The sequence below is a fragment of the Astyanax mexicanus genome, chromosome 21 (genome assembly GCF_023375975.1).
Source record: "Astyanax mexicanus isolate ESR-SI-001 chromosome 21, AstMex3_surface, whole genome shotgun sequence".
In the NCBI taxonomy this organism is placed as follows: domain Eukaryota; kingdom Metazoa; phylum Chordata; class Actinopteri; order Characiformes; family Acestrorhamphidae; genus Astyanax; species Astyanax mexicanus.
The window spans coordinates 2,631,396-2,654,344 of NC_064428.1; the positions used below are offsets into that span (position 1 = coordinate 2,631,396).

General features: G+C 37.7%; 1 protein-coding gene and 1 long non-coding RNA gene across 2 annotated transcripts in view; one reads left to right on the top strand and one right to left on the bottom strand.

Annotated features, from left to right (window-relative positions):
- Positions 1–22,949, top strand: part of LOC125785743 (uncharacterized) — a 399,129-nt gene that overhangs the window by 56,078 nt on the left and 320,102 nt on the right. The window lies entirely within an intron of this gene.
- On the bottom strand, positions 17,061–17,977 carry LOC125785747 (uncharacterized). The gene is made up of 3 exons (XR_007428090.1): positions 17,886–17,977; positions 17,711–17,770; positions 17,061–17,168 (listed from the first exon to the last, which is right to left on the bottom strand). It is a non-coding gene; the product is annotated as an uncharacterized LOC125785747 (long non-coding RNA).

The window sequence follows — 22,949 nt, forward strand, 5'->3', positions numbered from 1 at the left end:
ATACCATAAATGTAAATGTAAATGTAAATGAAAGAGAAGAAAACTGTAGTCATGAGAAGCAGCAGATTCTCAGATCCAGCTCCACCGTTCACCTCCTCACTCTCTGTTTCATCTTCATTACATTAGAATTCCTCTTGACTTGTTGCAGTCAGCTCATGATAAACTTATCAAAGCTCCATCATAAAAGCAGATTCCCTGCAAAAGCCACCCTGGAGATTAATTAGTTCCACATGCGGCGCCTCACTGCTTTCCTCTGATAGAGTATCATACATTTCCTGTGTTTTTTCTGTTCTCCCCTGAGACAGAACTGATTACACAGCACACATCCATTGTGTGTCCAAATAACTGTTTACACCCCTTCTAATTAATGCATCCATAAACTTTTCTGTTCAAGTTTCACCCATTGCTGACACAGATGTGCAAATGCACTAATGCACACACAGCCTGTCTATTCCCTGTAAGAAAGTAGTGCAAATAGAACAGGACTCTAATATTGAATGTATTGGCACCCTGTCTAATGCCAGGTCCGGGCTGGAGGAATGCTAAACGAACCTAACCCGATTGTGAATAAAATGGGGTGGGGAACTAAACCTCAATCCCAAAATATGGAAGAAAACTTTTCAGGTGATCAAAGTATTTTATCCATTTAGTGTTTACTCATTATGTGTGTGCCTGTTATTGAACCCACCCACTCACTTTAATTACAGCTCATGATAAAAATTAACAATATATAAACTGGATGGAGATGGACTGTCATGAAAAGTAATTGAATTACATTTAACTCAAAAGCCATTATTGGGTGTTATAAAGCAATACAAACTAAGACAAAATAGAACATTCGGTATTTCTTTGTTCACATTAATCAAAATTTGATTTGCCAATGGTGTATTTAGATTGTGTTGACATATTGTTGTTTTTGTGCATAATCCATCTTTAATCTGCATATGGGGATTACAGCATGGTGAACAGACAGTAGTGATTTCTGAGTGTTCCTGATTTCAGTACAGAATCAGTACAGTCTGTGATTAATACAGTGAAATCTGAGGGCTTGAAGATCACCAACATCCAATAGAAACTGTTAAACGTTTCCATGGTGTGTAGGGATTTCTCTTTTGATGATATTATGAGCTGTATATGGTGGGATGTCCAAAGTCTTTAGAATATATTTTTCTGACATTGTTTCACAATGTTTAGATTAAGTATTTAACAGATTATAAAAGACTGTGAGTCCTATCGTACAACCTGTGCAAGGTCACAATGCTTGTTGCTATCTTGCACCCCGTCAACAGTCTATTTTCAAGCCTTTCACCCACGCCAATAAAATAGCATCAGAGTTTAGGAATATGTCACCGGGGAAAGGACGCACACCAAATGACAAAAGAACTTTTTTTTCGTGGGGTATTTTATTCTGATTTTTATTTAAAATAACAAAAATAAAATGAATACACTGGAAAAACCCTAGCTTAGAACACAGCACAGTATTTGCTAGTGGCACTAATTACAGAAAATAGATAAATAACATTAATACCACATTAATACCATTAACAGAGCTCTTTTTATATTTGTTTTTAAGCTCACCTCGATTTACTCAGCTTTACTCAACAAGATTTGAGCATTTCTTTAAGAGAACTTGGATAAACAGCTTCTGCAACCCAGAAAAATACAAGGCTTGAACACGAGGAGCACACTACCCCACTGAAACAATGCCATCTGCCCGCATCTGGTTGTGATTCATTCAAAATACATGTTTAGAAAGGCAATATAGGCATCTACTACTGTTATAGGCCAACTAAACCTTATATTGTTCAGTATTTCCTGATTTTTACCTCTTATTTCATTAGGATGGCTCTGGATGGATCCTAAAATGGAGCACCACCATTCACTGCAGCTTGAGCCTCCTTCTCTACCATGCTCTTAGCTCCTCCCTTTCCTCTCTCAGGGTGACAACACTTCTGATTGTGTTTCTTAAAGTTACAGACACACATTTTAAAGGTGTATACTCAATTCACCACCTGGCTACAAATATATCTACACTGATGGGCGTGGTGGTCTGGAAGTGAAGTGTGTTCAGGTAAATTTCTGGTGTTTCTATCTAGGCGGTGTGAAATACAGGAGCTCCACTGACTGATTAAAACACTGACAACAGTCAACAATCAGCCGCCCAATCCTATCTTAGCCATGCAGGAGTGCCGTGTGGTCAGCACACGCTCAGTACACATACACCCCTGCTTATTAAACACACACACACGCTGCATGAGTTAATCCAGATTTTACATTAACAATAAACAGAATAAAGAACAAAATAACATTGCTGTTCCCTTAAATGAGCTGCTGGTGTATCTTCACATTGTGAACACGCAGGTCAGTATCCTCTGCTGAGACGCGTAAAAGGGCCGCACTGTTCAGATACCAGCTCACCTGCCTCTTAAAGGGAATGACAAGTGACACACTAATTGGTTTATTTCACGTTACGCCCAAATTTAACCACACCCATGATTAATTAAGAGAATTAGTCACCATACAAAAGACTGACACGGCCTAAATTCAGCTGAGTCATGTGCATTGCACTACAGATTGCTAAAATACAGTCCTGCCTCTCTAAAATGCTCTTTTTCTTTCCCTGTCTAGAGACTTTGTTTTTTAGTACCATATTTTAGTTGGCCCATTCCAACTTTTTTGAGGTGCATTGCTGCCATTAAGTTCTAAATGAGTTCATATTTTTCGGGAAATGGTACGGTTTCTCACTTTCAATAGGTGTGTAACAAATTCAGGGGCTGCACCTTCGAAGGACTCATTTAAAGGCTGATTATGACACTGCGGTGCGACTAGACTGTCCCATTTCAAAGGCTCCTTCGAATGCGGCCGACGAATGCACCGGGTGCATCCTTCACAGCCTACAGTATCCCAAGATTCATTGTGCGCCGGCTTTTTTCAGCACGAAAAGGGCGGAGTCAGCAGAGGAGTCGGCTGTATTATGTAGTATATGTAGTATTATGTGTTTTATATATATAAACTACATAATACTTTATTCTAATGTATTCTCTTTTTTTTTACTTAATTTCAAACACCCTTTTATTTGTTTATGTTCAGTTTCACCCGTTGACATTTAAAATATTTAAGTAATTGCACAGTTAATTAACCTGGACTTAATTAATTTGGTATTTTTTGGTCTGAAGCAAAACTAGAATCAAAGTCTCTGGCTCATTTCTCAGCTCTGACTTTAGTTGTGGCGGGTAGAATCTCAAACAGGAAACAGGAAATACTCCGTAGGGTAGACTGTCCTATTTCAGTTTGGTCATCGCAGCCTACCCATCCTTCGAAGGACACCCCTTTGTAGACTGCGTCCTTCGAAGGATGCAGCCCCTGAATTGGGACACACTGTATATCTGATATGTGTTCTATGTTGTAAATAATTCTGTGTTTGAAAATGTTCTAATAATTGCATTTCTTTTTCACCTCTGTGGTGGGGTTACTGCACCTTTGCCTGGCCAGGCAGGAGTTAATTATATACTGCAGGGGTAAATTCTGTAGTTAAAAAACTACAATAAATAAATTTTATTTATTATTTAAATAAATAAAGATTTCGTCTGTCCACAATCTTTTAAATTAACAGATGATGATGATGATGATGATGATGAAAATGACGTGTTTTGGCCACATTGTTGTAACTGGTGTCTGACAAGAACAATCATTCAGCCAGCCACTGCTGGAAACTATCTACTATCTATATTATGAAACTATTGTCTCACTGATTAAGAGCTAGAGGACAAATGACTCTAGATTTAAAATAAATATGTCTAGGAAGAAAAACACGTCTCGACGTATCAGTTAAAATGTGCTAACAAGATGTGGCCAGTTAAAGTGCGTAGGTATGAGGTGTGCAAAGAGTCCAGAAGGTAAGAAGAGTCTAAAAGCTTCTTCTTCTTCTTCTTCTTGCCGGGGGGTAGGAGAGCGTTTAAAGTGTTAGGAGGTTTGGTAAGTGACTCAGCAGGGTTGGTGTTTAGTTGGTGTTCACTGCCAGAAGGTTCGCTTCAGCAGGAGAGATTTATCAAAGCTGTTCCACCGTCTCCTCAGAGAGACACAGCACCGCCACAGCAGCTGCCTGGAGGCGGATCGCCTTCACAAACTCAACCAGACAAATACATTTACAAATCAATGTCGGTGAACACACACAGACACACACACACACACACACACACACACACATATGCTCACAGTCTGTGTTATCTTGTCAGGCTGAACTACTGTCAAGCACATGTACTGTATTTACACGTGCATGTTTATCCCACTACACACACACACACACACACACATAAACCCATCCCTAACAGACTGCACACTGTTTACTGAAAATATTAACTCTATTAGTAACTAGTGTTTAAGCAGAATTCAGCGGTAAACGTATTTACAATTAAGCTAATTTAGCTGCATAAATGTGCTTTCCCCACCGCTCTGTTAAAAGCCTCTCAGAGGCTGCTTTAGGGTAGTGTACCTCCTGGTGAGAGATCACTGACTGATACACATGCCTCTGTGAAATATGCAAAAACATTTTGCCCAGGTCACTGATTTAAAAGAGAACCATCTAAGCCATCTGTCAGCCAGCTACTGTCACATTCATTTACAGTAGATTGTTGTGGCTTAATTTCTGCCACATTATCTATACTGCTGTTTTTCTTTTATTACTCGTATGTGAACAGAGAAAGGATACATCAGTTACATCCTTAAAATCACTAACCACCACTAATCACCACTAACAACAGTCAACACTAGTAGCAGCTTGATTAGACAATATTCTTCGGTGAAATGAAGTTTATAGGATTTATAGAAATTGTGCAAAAATTCTATAAACTAAATTAGGCAGGTGAATAAATTTGGGCCCCAACAGAAAAATAGCATTAATATTTATAGATCCTCCTTTTGCAGAAACAACAGCCTCTAAACTCTTCTACAGCTTCCAGTCAGAGTCTGGCTGCTGGTTGAAGGTATTTTGGATCACTAAACCTAATCTCCAGATCAGTCAGGATTGATGGTTTAATTATTTCTCTAAATCCTATAAACTTTATTTCACTTCTCAAATATCTCTGTGTTCATCTGATATATGATATATTTAACTGATCTGAACAACCAATGATTTATGATTTATTATCAGGGGTTCCTAAACTTTTTCACACCACTGTATACACTGTATATCTTCTGCTCAGATTAAGTCAAATGTGCAAACCAATGTATAATGACTAAAACTTTTGTTATAAGCAACTACAGTAAAGACCTAGTAAACAGTAGTGAACAGTTAATGTAATATTATTGTTAAAGCCCATGAGTTTTAGCTGCATGTCTGCACTTCAGTTACACCAATTTACAGAAATGACATCACTGCTATAATCTTATCTCTAGACTTTTATTTGTATTTTTATTTTAAAGAATCCTGTTCTCTTGTGCTTGAGGTAAAATCACATTGTTTCAGGTTGTTCGTTTACTCTGAGACTGCACTGTTTTATGTAGAGATTAATAGACACATTTTACATTCACACTTGACTTCCTTTGACTATTCTATACATAAATCAACACTGAATAAGTACAGAAAATGCATTGAATGCCAAAAAAGTGCATTTTTTCTTTCTGTTTCCTCTTGTTTTCTTGCATTTATTTTTCAGTATTTCTTTTGCCATTATTTCAAAACCACCTCCAAGTCCCAAGTCCCTCATCATAATGGGTTTAAAATGCAAATTACTGACTCTTTTCATAACCATGAGCCTCTGTGCGGCTGTGCTGCACTTCAAAGGGAATTCTGCTTTATTCATAGAATTCACAAAGCAAAGACTTTGATACTAATAAAATGCCTCAGAAATGAATGAAGCTTTCACAACATGCTCCAATATGTATGGGGGGGGGGGGGGGTGGAGCATAAATATATTCGGGGTAAAGATGTATTTTAAGATGTTTAATGCATTTAAACAAGTCCAAGTAGAATGTTTTTTGGACATCATTTCACATTATCATTACCAACATCATCACAGTAAACATCAACATCACATCATTTACAACCGCAAGCACATACGACCCACATACTGATGACCCCTTCTTTACCCATTTGACCTATATCTCAGATTCCACAATTATAATTGAAGGTGAATTAATACAGTCGTCCACTCATGTTTAGAAAAACGAACCACTACACACACCCCACATCACCGGCCATCTACACACACCCTTAAACATCATCACAGACGTAGGAGCACCACTCTCACTCCCGCATCCATTTCTTTCTAATGTTAGAAATATGCATTAAAATTTCTATATACTTAATAACTTTACTATAATTAATACTAATTAAGCTAATGATGTATAAACAAATGCATTATGGATAAAGGTGTGATACTATGGTGGGCAACATGACTGACCTAGAGGCCAGCTAAAGGGAAGGTGTTGACATGTTACCAGCAGAGTAGAGGAAAGCAAACTCACTGAGTTCTCTAAAATACCTCTCCATTTTAACTGTCAGTTACCTGCAAGATCTGTCCATTAGCGCCTGGCCTTCAAGAAATGAATTGAGACAGACAACTTCTGATCAAGAGCAGCCAGAAGCAGATTTTGGGGAACTGTCTAGGGTTAGCGTTCCTCTGTGAACTCGAGGTGGGGTTTGTCTATAAATGCTCATGTCTGTGAAATAATCTTTGAACTTCTTCTCTTGAGCTCCTTGTGAGTGGAAGTTGTTCCCAGAGCTCTGTTTTAATAAATTGTTATTTTGTTGAAGAGCAAGTATCCTGTCTCTCTGTAGCTTATCTCTACTTCAGGCTTCTATCAAAAGAATCCAGGGGAACGCACTGGAGACGGAGCAGAGGGAAGTGCGGTTTTCCCAACACCAGTAACCAGTAATGCTATCATATCTAACATCTCAGACATAACATACCATATACTTCCCTATAATACCCTATAATTAGTGACTCCACTAATGCTCCAGTATCCACTTATATGGAATATAAATCCAGCATATAAAACCTTCAATACGTCTTTACCACTGTGTACAGCAGGACAGAGCATCGTCTCTCAAAAGTGAAGCCACCACAGGTGGGGCGCCCCCTGCTGTTCGGTTTCAGAAAGCTGTGTAACTCCACCCATCCCCATAGGTTTCAATGGCAAAACAGAACAACTTTCAATCACGTTTTTTTTTTATATACTGTAATTCTACCTCCATTATTTAAATGCAGCAGCTAGTGTAACCTCTGCTTATATTATTAAATTTTTATATCCCCACAGAATTCATTTTTTAAAACGTTATTCAGCTCTATTCAAATAAGGTGTGGTTATTGTAAAAGGGCTGGTTATGGGCGGGGCCAATAACAGACCATCAGCTCCGCTCCGCCCCGCTCTGCAGCCTGTGACCTCGAGGCAGGCCTCAGGGGCGGGGTTATTTAAATGAGTAGGCGGTCTCTCTACAGTCTTTCTGATCTCAGGATCAGAAACATGGAGGAAGATTTTAGCTTCATTTTCATTAAATGAATGGGAACGGTGACACAGTGTCCATCTTTTTTACAGTCTGTGGTTTTTACTAACAGACCCAGAATTTACCAGTTATATCAGAAAAGATGGGGCATCTTTCCTAAAAATAAATGATTCTCCAGAATCCCTACAGTCTCTACTCTGGAAAACTGTGAAAGCTGTACCAGAGGCAAATTTATCTCTTACTCCTCCTATAAGAAAAATATACAGAAAACAAGACTAACCTACAACAGGAAATTAATAAATAAAATGATTAAAAAAAATCAACAGAAATAACTAAGAATGAGCTAAAAGGATGTAAATCGCAATATAATGAAGAACTAATTTCTATTACAGTGACTAAGAAATGAAAAAAGGAATGAAAACACAATAACAAGACTGGAAATCTCTAATCTAATATTTATCAAAAACAGAGCACAAGAACACATGATCAGCACTAAAAAAACTTTTATATCAGTGACCCATACAGCATTTACACAACCATTACACACCTGTAACCATACTATACATCTTCCACCACCACCCCAATATTCATACACACACACACACACACACATAAGGCAGATACTTTATTTCCTCTCCTTTTTTCTATCTCTTTTCTTTCTTATTCTCTATTTATTACCACATACAAAACTAAAACTTAGTTGCTTATTTATTTCTCTTATTTCTTACCCAAAGCTGTTCTGCTTTCTTTGTTGTGTTTCCTAATAAAAGAAAAAAATATATATATCAACGTTCTCTGTACATTTTGACAGACATCACAATTCTTATGACCATCCTGAAGATTCGTGAAAAATAAAAGTTTGTTATTGTTGTTGTTGTGGATGATGACCTTTATACACATCATTAAATAATAGCTGCACTCAGAAGGAATGAAGCAGCGGGGGCTGATCCAGGAGGACTGGTGTCCTGATGCAGGGGGCAGTTTCATACAAAACCACATCACCTCTGATCTTCATTACAGGCACTTTAATAGGCTGGTGTTATGTTAATAAGGTCCTCAGAGCTTTCTGTAAAGACACAGACGCTATGAGCTACCCTGATGTTAATATGTGAGATGCTGTTGAATGAGCTATAAACTCTCCACCTCTTTACTAAATCAGCAGAAACTGTGTAAATATTCACGCTGCAAGGAATAGATTGTAGCAGGATGTCATAAAAATCCTCTATAACCACATCCTCAACTCCAACTCCAAGTGCTGTGATGCCATTTTAAAAGTAAGTCTTTACAGAGAAATAAGCAGAAGAAACTAGAAGAAAACTTCAGTATTACAGCACCAGTCAATAGTTAAATTCTGTATTTTCTCATTATTTTCACATTTTCTGCATTGTAGATTATACTAAAGTCATCCACACTGTGAAAAAAACAGGTGAAGTTATTTAGTGAACAAAAATGTGTTCTGTTAGTGATTCTTTAAGTAGCTCCTCTTGTTTAGATGATCAGCTTTGAACATCTCTGCTGGATTTTCTCAGTCAGTTTTATGAGGTAGAGTCTCCTGGAATTCAGGCTTTCAGTTAACAGCTGTGCTGAACTCATCAAGAGTGAATTACGTGAATGTCTTGTCTCTTAATGTGTTTTTACAAATTCTTTGTGATTTAGAACACTTTTTTCATGTTTAGGAATACAACATTTTATTAATTGAATTTATTTTAATATATATTTAATATTAGAAAAAATGTGATCATTACAGACAGTAACACTTTACATTTTCTTCCATAACTGGAACATAATTTAGTTCTGAAAGAGTTAAGAAATAAAGGTCAGTCAATGAAAAAAAAATCAAGAACTCTGAAAGTATGCTCAAGTTCAATCGCTTTCATTAGGATGAAACTGGCTCTCATCAGGACCGCCTCCAGGATAAGTTCTTCAGAGTTTCCAGCCTCACAAACTGCAGGTTAACAGCCCCCCAGATAACAGCAACCTAAATATTTTGGTTTGTTTAAATAGATAGACACTTCAGTATCCATTTACAATAAGACAAGGAAAGTGCCGTGTCTATTCCACATAATATTTGTAAAATGGTTTATTATTAAATACCTGTTTAATACCTGCCAAAACATTAAGTAAATTTAATAAAAAACATGATCCATAAGAGAACCCATCACTCCACCTGATAGATGAAAAAGAACTGAGACCAGTATAAACAGTGCTGAGACAGGACACTGAAGAACGCTAAGCGCTAGCTCTTTTGCTGTTCAGAGGTGAGTATTATCAGCCTGTAGCCTGCTGCTAACCACAGATGTAAATGTAGCTAGCAGTTAGGCGCTAATGCTAATGCTGCTGCACCAAGCCTTAGTAAATTTTGGAAATCTAAGATTACTGTAAATAAACAGAAGCACTTTACTCACCCAAATAAACAGTGTGTAGATTAACATCAAACACTCATTTGAAAGAAAATGCTTTTTTACTTAACTTAGCTTAGCTTTACAGCTTAGCTGCTGAATTAGAACAGAAAATACACATTTATTGATAGTGTGCCTTATAATCTGTAATCTGTGTGAAAAATATGGTATATACCTGTATTTGTAAAAGGTATTTAGACTTTTTTGATTTTCATTTACTGAAGAATCTTTGATGAACCCTGTTTTTAAAGTTGGATACTGTTTGTTTCAGGCAAAGTTTATTGAGACAAAGTGTCTCAGATCTAAACCAGCGATTGATGTTAGATTGATGTTATCAGACTGAGAATAAAATTAGATCCATGACTGACATGATCTGAATTAAGATATAGCGTTATTCCTGATTTCTGACTTTGTTTTCTGTTCTATAATAAACAACTAAGCTGTAATAAAATCAAAGCAGCTGAAATACACAGACTCGCTAAGAGGATAATAAAAGTTCTTATCTTTAATAGAGCTGTCTGAGTTCCAAATCCTGAATACATTTTTATGTGTATGTTTATTTTCTGTGTGTGTGTTCTGTTAAGCCACAGTTTTCTCTGAGGTCTTAGGTATATCTGATCCACACATAAAAAACGAGAGGTACAAAATATCTCAAAAATGATTCATTTGATCAAATAAAAACCAACAAAAACACATTTTCCTCCTTACGTTAGGTTTAGATGTGTGGGCAGAAATTCAATTAAGGCCACCACACACACACACACACCACACACACCACACACACACACACACACACACCACACACACCCCACACACACACACACACACCACACACACCACACACACACCACACACACACCACACACACCACACACCACACACACACCACACACACACACACACACCACACACACACACACACACCACACACACACACCACACACACACCACACACACACACACACCACACACACTCACACATACACACCACACACACACACACCACACACACTCACACCACACACACACACCACACACACACCACACACACACACACACACACCACACACACACCACACACACTCACACACACCACACACACCACACACACACACACACCACACACCACACCACACACACTCACACCACACACACTCACACCACACACACACACACACCACACACACACCACCACACCACACACACCACACACACACCACACACACCACACACACCACACACACCACACACACACACACCACACACACACACACCACACACACACACCACACACACACACCACACACACACACACACACCACACACACACACACACCACACACACACCACACACACTCACACATACACACCACACACACACACACCACACACACTCACACCACACACACACACACACCACACCACACACACCACACACACTCCACACCACACACACCACACACACACCACACACACTCACACATACACACCACACACACACACACCACACACACTCACACCACACACACCACACACACACACACACACTCACACACACACCACACACACACCACCACACCACACACACCACACACACTCACACACACCACACCACACACACCACACACACACACACCACACACACACACACCACACACACACACCACACACACACCACACACACACACACCACACACACACACACACACACACACACCACACACACTCACACATACACACCACACACACTCACACCACACACACTCACACCACACACACACCACACACACACACACACACACCACACACACACACACACCACACTCACATACGGGTTTTTAAGTCTTATGAGGACTTTCCCTGCCAAACCAGTTGAAACGTGGTTTAAGGGGACCCACCTTTCCCTTTGCTGTAGAGAGATGCTGGTAAGATTAAAAATATACATTTTCTCTGCAGAATGCAGATATCACCTTAGTTCTTCTCTACACAAACTGGAACTCTTTATATTCCAACCTGACAAAATACTTGCATATGAAGACATGCTGATAATCTCCCGCCTATGGCTAGAAAGAGGTTTGCAAGGACATACCAGTTTTACCAGGACACTTGATTAACAATACACAAAAACTACAATTTCAATGTATTGTTGGGACAGCAATGATTTACTGGTACTTGAATACACACAAATATACACATGACTGCAGGTCCTTGTAAACAATGATACCTGCTTGTGTTCAACAGTACCAGTTTAACATCAGAAACAAATCAGAAATAACATTTCTAGTTACTCTGCTGCAGGAAAAAAAATAAATTACTATTTCCTTGATTATGAAAAGAAGTAAACAGATAAACATAAATGACATGTCCCTAAACAAACAAAAAAAAGTAAAAAAGAAGAACATGAACTCACATGTCCCTAAACAAAATATCTTTAGCTTGACTGCATTTTTCTTTTATTGGTGATTCCTCGATTTCTAACGAAATCTCTTATATTTTGTGCTGTTCGACCGGCAAGCACAGGGTCTTCAGCATCCTTGCACTGCTGACATTCTGCCATGGTTGCCAGATTTCCCTTGGTTATGTGAGGTTTGAAATGCTTCATCACAGCCATCACCTCTTGCTTTGACCACAGCGTTCTTGTCCTCTTCCTGGGGTTTTTAGCACTTGCTGAAATATGATCATTGGATCAAAGAATTGTTTTAATGATAGTAGAAGAACTAAAGACTATTATGAAGGGAAAATAAAAAACACAGTACTACATCTCTACTGTAAGCACAGGAGAAACAAAGATCATTGTTAATATAACTCAAACAAAAAATACCATTAGACCCTCCAGCAGCACTGTTTGAATCCGTCTGGGTCTTCTGTATCTCTATAAAAACAAAAAATATATATAATTAAGTAGCTTTAAAAGGCTGCATTAAAAATGTGTTAACATGCACTTCAATTACAAATACAGCAGAACATCAGTTTGTCAGTAATCCAATTAAAATGTTCACATACACTTGAGTAATCAGATAACAGGGAAACATGCACAGGTCAAAAATCAGATTTTTTGTTGTGTTAACCAGCCAATAACCTCACAGGGTAAAAACAAAATTTAGATAATACTTCAGTTAAAGGGACACTATGTAGGTTTTTCTTGATTATTCATATATATATTTTTAAGAGAACATTTTATAACTTCAAAACCACTGTTCCACTCCATTGAGGTGTAATATGCAGAGACAATCCCTCTCATGTCTGATCTGATCTCCACTGTGTTGAAACAAGACTATGTTAATTATTGTCGGGGCTCTCAGAACGTACATAGCCTTGTTTTAACACAGTGCAACCCAGATCAGTCATGAGAGGAATGTTATTCTGCCTATTACACCTCAATGAAGTGGAACAGTGACTTTGAAGTTGTAAATTTACTTCTTAAAAAATGATGAATAATTAAGAAAATCCTACAGAGTGTCCCTTTAATTGAAAAATACAAAGCTAAAATTTAAAAATGTCTTAATCTAAATACTTTCCCTTTATTCTAAAACTGCATGTATCTACTTCAAGCACAGTAAACAAAAAAAAGTTGCTAATATGTTTCAGTCAAACAAAAAACACCCACCAGCAATGCTGCTTGCATCTGGCTGGGTCTTCTGTGTCTCTAAAAAAACAGAACATTAAATTATAATACAACATTATCTGGAGACTGCCATATAAAATGTTTACTTGCACTTTATAATAATAATACAATTACTGCAGAACGGTATGTTCTACTAATGTTCTGAACATTAGAGCTGCTGAAATGGTTTTACACCCTCATCCTAACTTGTCTTACCACAACTCTATCACAGAGCTCTTTAAAAAGCAACTTTCTAACCATGGTGTGACCATGCACTACTAGCAGTGAACTGATCCAGGAACAGCTGGTTTTATTCTGATTTTCAGGGTATAATAATAATGTGGGTATAAAGGATTTCAATAGGGTAATAATACTTTCTATAGGCACTTCTGTAGAGACTTCTATAGAGACTGGTTTTTATCTAGGGGTTTCAGAGTAAATGGGACTGAATACCTGCACATACAGTGGGATGAAAAAGTTTGGGCACCCCTGATCATTTTCATGATTTTCCTTTATAAATCATTGGTTGTTCAGATCAGCAATTTTAGTTAAATATATTATATAGCAGACAAATACAGTCATATTTGAGAAGTGAAATGAAGTTTATAAGATTTACAGAAAGTGTGCAATAATTATTTATACAAAATGAGTCAGGTGCATAAATTTGGGCACCCTTGTCGTTTTATTGATTTTAATACCTTTAGCACTAATTATTGGAAAACAAAACTTGTTTTGAAAAATCTGCTAAACATGTTATAATAAAAAGATGAATAAAATTATACCGGTTCCATCTCTATAACAGGAGGCAGGGCAGGCACTATGCCACTGTTAGAAGCTTCTTGTGCAGGAACAGCCTAACAGTGTCAGAAACAATATTTTACATTGCCATCATTGCTTGGTATCAATTCTATGTAGCTCTTTGTTGTTAATAAAATAAAATGTTGTAATAAAATGATGAACAAAACTGTTCAGGACATGCACTATAGCTTGTGAAACAGAAGTCCCTCGAGACCACACTTTTGTCATATGCTACACACACAGGCTGATATAAATATTCACTGAAAAATATCTGCAGAGATATCTGCAGAGCCCCTGTAAAGCATAGTGACCTTATAAAACAGGTCTGGCCACACACACACCCAGTAACACACAAACTCCCAGTAAACAATCCAGTCCTAGTAAGTACTTAAGTCCTCATGTAGAATGTTTCTGTCACACATGTTGATACACACAGACACTAACTGTGACTGCAAATCTGATGCATGTCCTTGTTGAACACACTGTACTCACAAGACAGGTCTAAGACATACACAGCTTAAATACACAGACTAGCTAAATTCAGTTAAAATGGGTGCCAGTTATTCAAAATAAATTATTTTCACACTTCCCAACGTACCTCAGATATTGTGTTGGACTTCTGCTCTTGGGGATGCAGTTGGTCTCTTTCATTGACTATCTGAAAATATAAGTACAGGCAAACAATTATATTAATAGAAACCAAGCACCAACATATTCTCTTGGTGTTCTTATTAGACATTATTCCTCCAACACATACTAAAGCTGAACACAACCAGAAGTACATGCATTGGTTAAATAATTTATTTAAATGGGTAATATAGGTGGTATTATATGATAAATGCTGGTTTATACTTGATGCATCACTACAGTTGCAACCATATGATTGGCTAAAATTATTTCAAACACAGAGACACACCCCCACACAAATTAGCTGCATATACAGTCATGGCGGAAAGTGTTGGCACCTCGAATTATTTCTCCCAGAAAATGATTGCAATTACACATGTTTTGTTATACATATGTTTATTTGCTTTGTGTGTATTGGAACAACACAAAAAACAGAGGGAGAAAATGTGAATTTGACCTAATTTTACACAAAACTCCAAAAATGGGCCAGACAAAATTTTTGGCACCCTTTCAAACTTGAGGGTAAATAACTTTGCTTCAAGCATGTGATGCTCATTCAAACTCACCTGTGATAAGTAACAGGTGTGGGCAATTTAAAAATCACACCTGAAACCAGATAAAAAGGAAAGAAGTTCTCAATCTTTGCATTGTGTGTCTGTGTGTATCACACTAAGCATGGAGAACAGAAAGAGGAGAAGAGAACTGTCTGAGGACTTGAGAACCAAAATATCAACAATCTCAAGGTTACAAGTCCATCTCCAGAGATCTTGATGTTCCTTTGTCCACGGTGCGCAACATAATCAAGAAGTTTACAACCCATGTCACTGTAGCTAATCTCCCTGGACATGGATGGAGGAGAAAAATTGATGAAAGGTTGCAACGCAGGATAGTCCAGATGGTGGATAAGCAGCCCCAATCAAGTTCCAAAGAAATTCAAGCTATTCTGCAGGTGCAGGGTGCATCAGTGTCAGCTCGAACTACCGGTTGAATTTGAATGAAATGAAACGCTATGTCAGGGGACCCAAAAAGACCCCACTGCTGACACAGGGACATAAAAAATCTAGACTGCAGTTTGCCAAAATGTACGTAAGCCAAAATCATTCTGGGAAAACGTCTTGTGGACAGATGAGAATAAGATAGAGCTGTTTGGAAAAGCAACTCATTCTACTATTTGCCGAAAACAGAAAGAAAAGAACACAGTATCTACAGTCAAATATGGTGGTGGTACAAAGCTGTTTTGGGGTTGTTTTGCTGCCTCTGGAACTGGGTGCCTTGACTGTGTGCAATGCATCATGAAATCTGAAGATTACCAAAGGATTTTGGGTCACAATGTAGGGTCCAGTGTCAGAAAGCTGGGTTTGCATCCTAGGTAAATGGGTCTTCCAACAGGACAATGACCCCAAACATACCCCAAAAACCCAGAAATGGATGCAAACAAAGTGCTGGAGAGTTCTAAAGTGGCCAGCAATGAGTCCGGATCTAAATCCCATTGAACACCTTTGAAGAGATCTTAAAATTGCTGTTGGGAGAAGACACCCTTCAAATATGAGAGACTTGGAGCAGTTTGCAAAAGAAGAGTGGTCCAAAATTCCAGTTTTAAGGTGTAAGAAGCTTGTTGATGGTTATAGGAAGTGATTGATTTCAGTTATGTTTTCCAAAGGGTGTGCAACCAAACATTAATTTGAGGGTGCCAATAATTTTGTCCGGCCCATTTTTGGTGTTTTGTGTGAAATTATGTCAAATTTGCCTTTTCTTCCTCTGTTTTTTGTGTTGTTCCAATACACACTAAGGAAATAAAAATGTGTATAACAAAACACGTGTAATTGCAATAATTTTCTGGGATAAATACTTCATTTTCTGGGAAACATTCAGGGGCGCCAACACTTTCAGCCATGACTGTATATCAGTGTCATAACATGGTATCATAATATAGTTATCATGACATGCCTACAGGGCCCAAACATCAAGAATTACAGACACCTTACACATAATCACAGCACATTGTCTTTAACTTACCTCTTCTCCTTTACTTAGATCCTGTAAATTTTGCGGCTGAGACTGTTGCTGGTCCTTCTTGGCCAGGATTGGGCTGGTTGTGACCCGATTTGTTCTCTCAGTAATGTTCTAAACACAAAAGTAGCATTTGTAAAATTGTATTTATACCCATGGTCTGTTGACAAAATCTGCTAAACATGTTATAATAAAAAGATGAATAAAATTATACCGGTTCCATCTCTATAACAGGAGGCAGGGCAGGCACTATGCCACTGTTAGAAGCTTCTTGTGCAGGAACAGCCTAACAGTGTCAGAAACAATATTTTACATTGCCATCATTGCTTGTTATCAATTCTATGTAGCTCTTTGTTGTTAATAAAATAAAATGTTGTAATAAAATGATGAACAAAACTGTTCAGGACATGCACTATAGCTTGTGAAACAGAAGTCCCTCGAGACCACACTTTTGTCATATGCTACACACACAGGCTGATATAAATATTCACTGAAAAATATCTGCAGAGATATCTGCAGAGCCCCTGTAAAGCATAGTGACCTTATAAAACAGGTCTGGCCACACACACACCCAGTAACACACAAACTCCCAGTAAACAATCCAGTCCTAGTAAGTACTTAAGTCCTCATGTAGAATGTTTCTGTCACACATGTTGATACACACAGACACTAACTGTGACTGCAAATCTGATGCATGTCCTTGTTGAACACACTGTACTCACAAGACAGGTCTAAGACATACACAGCTTAAATACACAGACTAGCTAAATTCAGTTAAAATGGGTGCCAGTTATTCAAAATAAATTATGTTCACACTTCCCAACGTACCTCAGATATTGTGTTGGACGTCTGCTCTTGGGGATGCAGTTGGTCTCTTTCATTGACTATCTGAAAATGTAAGTATTCAGGCTTCAGATAAAAACAAATTTAATCAGAGCAAAATGCAATTATTACATTACATCTACATTTTTTAACTTTTCAATGTACATTATACTGAAAATACCTTGCATCTCCATGGCCACTCAGAGTCACCGTAATTGTATGTAATCTCTTCTCCAGGATTTATGCTTCTTGTTGCAAATAAACACAGATGGGGTTTCCCCCCTGTTGTGATTGTTCTCATTTTGCTGTTTGGGTTAAGATGATCATCATTTACAAGTCTCCCCAGAGAGCCATCATCCAGAGAAGCATCAACACTGAAAATATGAATTAGAACAGATTATTTTAGCATTAGAATAAAACACTTTCTACCCCAAAATGATCACTTTGCTATGTTCTTAATTCTTATACAAAAAAAAAACATACCAAAAGAGCTTTCCATTGTAGCGGAATTCAAACATGAATACTTTCAGTGCATCATGATATAATTTCTGTCTGTTTTCAGATTCATGTTTGCTTATCAGGTCCCCTCTGTATTCAAATAAGAAATCTCCCTTATCAAAATGGACACAGCTGAATACCCCACGGCCTACAAAAAAGAGAATATGTTAGGCTAAGATTTTACAGTCCTGAAAGTTTGTGTTGCTAATTGCATATTTATTGACAAACTTTAAGTTCATACCTTTTTCTCAATTTATATATATTTTACATCAAACCCATCTTTGTCTTTACAAACAGATGTAAAATATGCTGCCTCCTCTTTTGGTTTTACTTTTTTCCTTTGCAGATTCATTGCTGCCATCCTACATAATGGTTCTCCTATTCCTAACAAAAACATTTTATGCTATTTTTTAGCATAACTTTTTTATTAAATTGTTTATTTGATTAACTCTGTTATTAATATTAATTCAATTTTATTAAATGTAGTTTTTAATGTTGTTCATACAGGTGATGATTGACACTCCTGCATAATAGCAAGACATTAATTGTCTGCAGTGTGCTGACAAGTGATGACCAGAAGAAATCTCATTTCCAGGACAGATGTTAAACAATATTTGTTTTTTATTATTTTTGGTAGCATTGATTAGTTATCTACAAGTAAAAACTAGCTCTCACCCAGCCATTGTAAAGACCATGAACAACAGAGAATGTCTCAACTTGCACTCACCTAGCCAGTTTAACCCCCCAAAAACAACAGAACATGGCTGATCTAAAAGTCATTTTCACAAACTAGCTAAACCCTATAAACAACAGCTTGTTTAGCTTGATAAAACAACACTCACCTAGTCCAACTGAAATGCATAAACAACAGAGAATAGCTAGCTAGACTTCCACTGCCATTTTTAACCACCAAAACAAAAGTAAAATGCCTGAACTTTTACTTAGCCAAACTAGCAACAGCAAATAGCTAAAGGGACACTTAATCAGTCATTTTAAACACCATAAACAAAAGGGAGAGTGTCTAGGACATGTACAAGAGCTTAATAAAAAGAAGTCCCTCGAGACCACAATTTTATTATATACTACACATAGTTAAAGCACAACAGAAAAAGACAAAAGCTAGCTAGCTAAAGCACTGACTTAGTAAAATTAATTAAACCCCACAAACAGAGAACAGCTAGCTAGCTAAAGCACTGACTTAGTAAATTTAATTAAACCCCACAAACAGAGAACAGCTAGCTAGCTAAAGCACTGACTTAGTAAATTTAATTAAACCCCACAAACAGAGAACAGCTAGCTAGCTAAAGCACTGACTTAGTAAAACTAATTAAACCCCACAAACAGAGAACAGCTAGCTAGCTAAAGCACTGACTTAGTATATTTAATTAAACCCCACAAACAGAGAACAGCTAGCTAGCTAAAGCACTGACTTAGTAAATTTAATTAAACCCCATAAACAGAGAACAGCTAGCTAGCTAAAGCACTGACTTAGTAAAACTAATTAAACCCCACAAACAGAGAATAGCTAGCTAGCTAAAGCACTGACTTAGTAAAACTAATTAAACCCCACAAACAGAGAACAGCTAGCTAGCTAAAGCACTGACTTAGTAAATTTAATTAAACCCCACAAACAGAGAACAGCTAGCTAGCTAAAGCACTGACTTAGTAAATTTAATTAAACCCCACAAACAGAGAACAGCTAGCTAGCTAAAGCACTGACTTAGTAAATTTAATTAAACCCCACAAACAGAGAACAGCTAGCTAGCTAAAGCACTGACTTAGTGAATTTAATTAAACCCCACAAACAGAGAACAGCTAGCTAGCTAAAGCACTGACTTAGTATATTTAATTAAACCCCACAAACAGAGAACAGCTAGCTAGCTAAAGCACTGACTTAGTAAATTTAATTAAACCCTACAAACAGAGAACAGCTAGCTAGCTAAAGCACTGACTTAGTAAAACTAACCCCTATAGACAACAAAAACATGGCTAAATAAGCACTCACCCGGCCATTTTAATCCCCCTGAACAACCTTCTAAAGACTACATATTTATTTTCTGCATTAAAATGTATGCACTGTGACAAAAAGCAGTTTAAATATGTTTAAAATCAATCTGTTTACCTGAATTTCCAGTCTGCTTCGATGTGCTTGCACTGTGCTGTGTCCTTGCCGTGGTGGTATGACGCACGCTGATTGAAGTAGCTCTCAGCCAATCACAGCTTGAGAAGCCAAAATTAAGCCCAGCCAATCAGGAATCAGCTAATTTTAACACAGAGGTCACACAGGTGCTGTTCCCACACCAGACTACAGGGGCGCAAGACCCAATGTGGAGTTAACACTGTGTTAAGCCGTTTTTGGGGTTTTATGGTATAAAAGGACATTGCGCCAAAATTTGAACAAAAGTTTCCCGCACTTAGATAAGTGCATCTACAGTGCAGGAATTATGAGGACACCGGCCCTGTCCTCGTAAACCCAAATGTCCTCGTAATGTCGGTACATAGTCAGGTGAAAAGTCCCGGTAAACCACAAAAACCAACGCACCACACACACACACACCACACACACACACCACACACACTCACACCACACACACTCACACCACACACACACACCACACACACACTCACACCACACACACACACCACAGTGTGACTTTGAAGTTGTAAGTTTACTTCTTAAAAAAATTATGAATAATTAAGAAAATCCTACATAGTGTCCCTTTAATTGAAAAATACAAAGCTAAAATTTAAAAATGTCTTAATCTAAATACTTTCCCTTTATTCTAAAACTGCATTTATCTACTTCAAGCACAGTAAACAAAAAAAAGTTGCTAATATGTTTCAGTCAAACAAAAAACACCCACCAGCAATGCTGCTTGCATCTGGCTGGGTCTTCTGTGTCTCTAAAAAAACAGAACATTAAATTATAATACAACATTATCTGGAGACTGCCATATAAAATGTTTACTTGCACTTTATAATAATAATACAATTACTGCAGAACGGTATGTTCTACTAATGTTCTGAACATTAGAGCTGCTGAAATGGTTTTACACCCTCCTCCTAACTTGTCTTACCACAACTCTATCACAGAGCTCTTTAAAAAGCAACTTTCTAACCATGGTGTGACCATGCACTACTAGTAGTGAACTGATCCAGGAACAGCTGGTTTTATTCTGATTTTCAGGGTATAATAATAATGTGGGTATAACGGATTTCAATAGGGTAATAATACTTTCTATAGGCACTTCTATAGAGACTTCTGTAGAGACTGGTTTTTATCTAGGGGTTTCAGAGTAAATGGGACTGAATACCTGCACATACAGTGGGATGAAAAAGTTTGGGCACCCCTGATCATTTTCATGATTTTCCTTTATAAATCATTGGTTGTTCAGATCAGCAATTTTAGTTAAATATATCATACAGCAGACACATACAGTCATATTTGAGAAGTGAAATGAAGTTTATAAGATTTACAGAAAGTGTGCAATTATTTATACAAAATGAGTCAGGTGCATAAATTTGGGCACCCTTGTTGTTTTATTGATTTTAATACCTTTAGCACTAATTATTGGAAAACAAAATTTGTTTTGAAAGCTCATTGACCCTTGACCTACACCTACACAGGTGAATCCAATTATGAGAAAGGGTTAAAGTAGCCAATTGCAAGTTTGTTTTACCCCTTTGCATCTTTTCTGAAGAGTGGCAACATGAGAGCCTCATAACAACTCTCAAATGACCTGAAAACAAAGATTGTTCAACATTTTGGTTTAGGGGAAGGATACAAAAAGCTATTTTCGATATTTAAGCTGTCAGTTTCTACTGTGAGGAACATAGTGAGGAAATGGAAGACCACAGACACAGTTCTTATTAAGGCCTGAAGTGGAAGCTAAGAAAAATCTGAGATAGACAGATATGAGGCAGAGGCGAAGGATGGTGAGAACAGGCATAGTTAACCCACAGATCAGCTCCAAAGACCTACAACATAATCTCGCTGCCGATGGTGCCAATGTGCATCATTCAACTATTCAGCGCACTTTAGCTGTATGGGAGAGTAATGCTGAAGAAACTTTTTATGCACGCACACCACAAACAGAGTCCCTTGAGGTATCCTAAAGCACATTTGGACAAGCCAGTTTAATTTTGGAATAAGGTGCTGTGGACTAATGAAACCAAAATTGAGTTATTTGCTACCCACAGTAACATTTGGTGCCGGTTCCATCATGCTGTGGGGCTGTGTGGCCATTGCAGGTACTGGGAATCTTGTTAAAGTTGAGGGTCGCATGGATTCCAGTCAATATCAGCAAATTCTTAAGAACAACGTTCAAGAATCAGTGACAAAGTTAAGGTTGCGCCGGGGCTGGATACTTCAACAAGACAACGACCCTAAACACTGCTCAAAATCTACTAAGGCATTTATGCAGAGGAACAAGTACAATATTCTGTAATGGCAATCTCAGTCCCCAGACCTGAAATTATTGAAAATCTGTGGTGTGATTTAAAGCGGGCTGTCCATGTTCGAAAACCATCAAACCTGACTGAACTGGAGATGTTTTGTAAAGAAGAATGGTCCAGTGTTCTCATTGGAAGCTATAGAAAACTTATAGAGGATGTTATTTCTGCAAAAGGACGATCTACTAAATATTTATGTTATTTTCCTGTTGAGGTGCCCAAATTTATGCACCTGCCTAATTTAGTTTAAAGAATTATTGCACACTTTCTGTAAATCCTATAAACTTCATTTCAC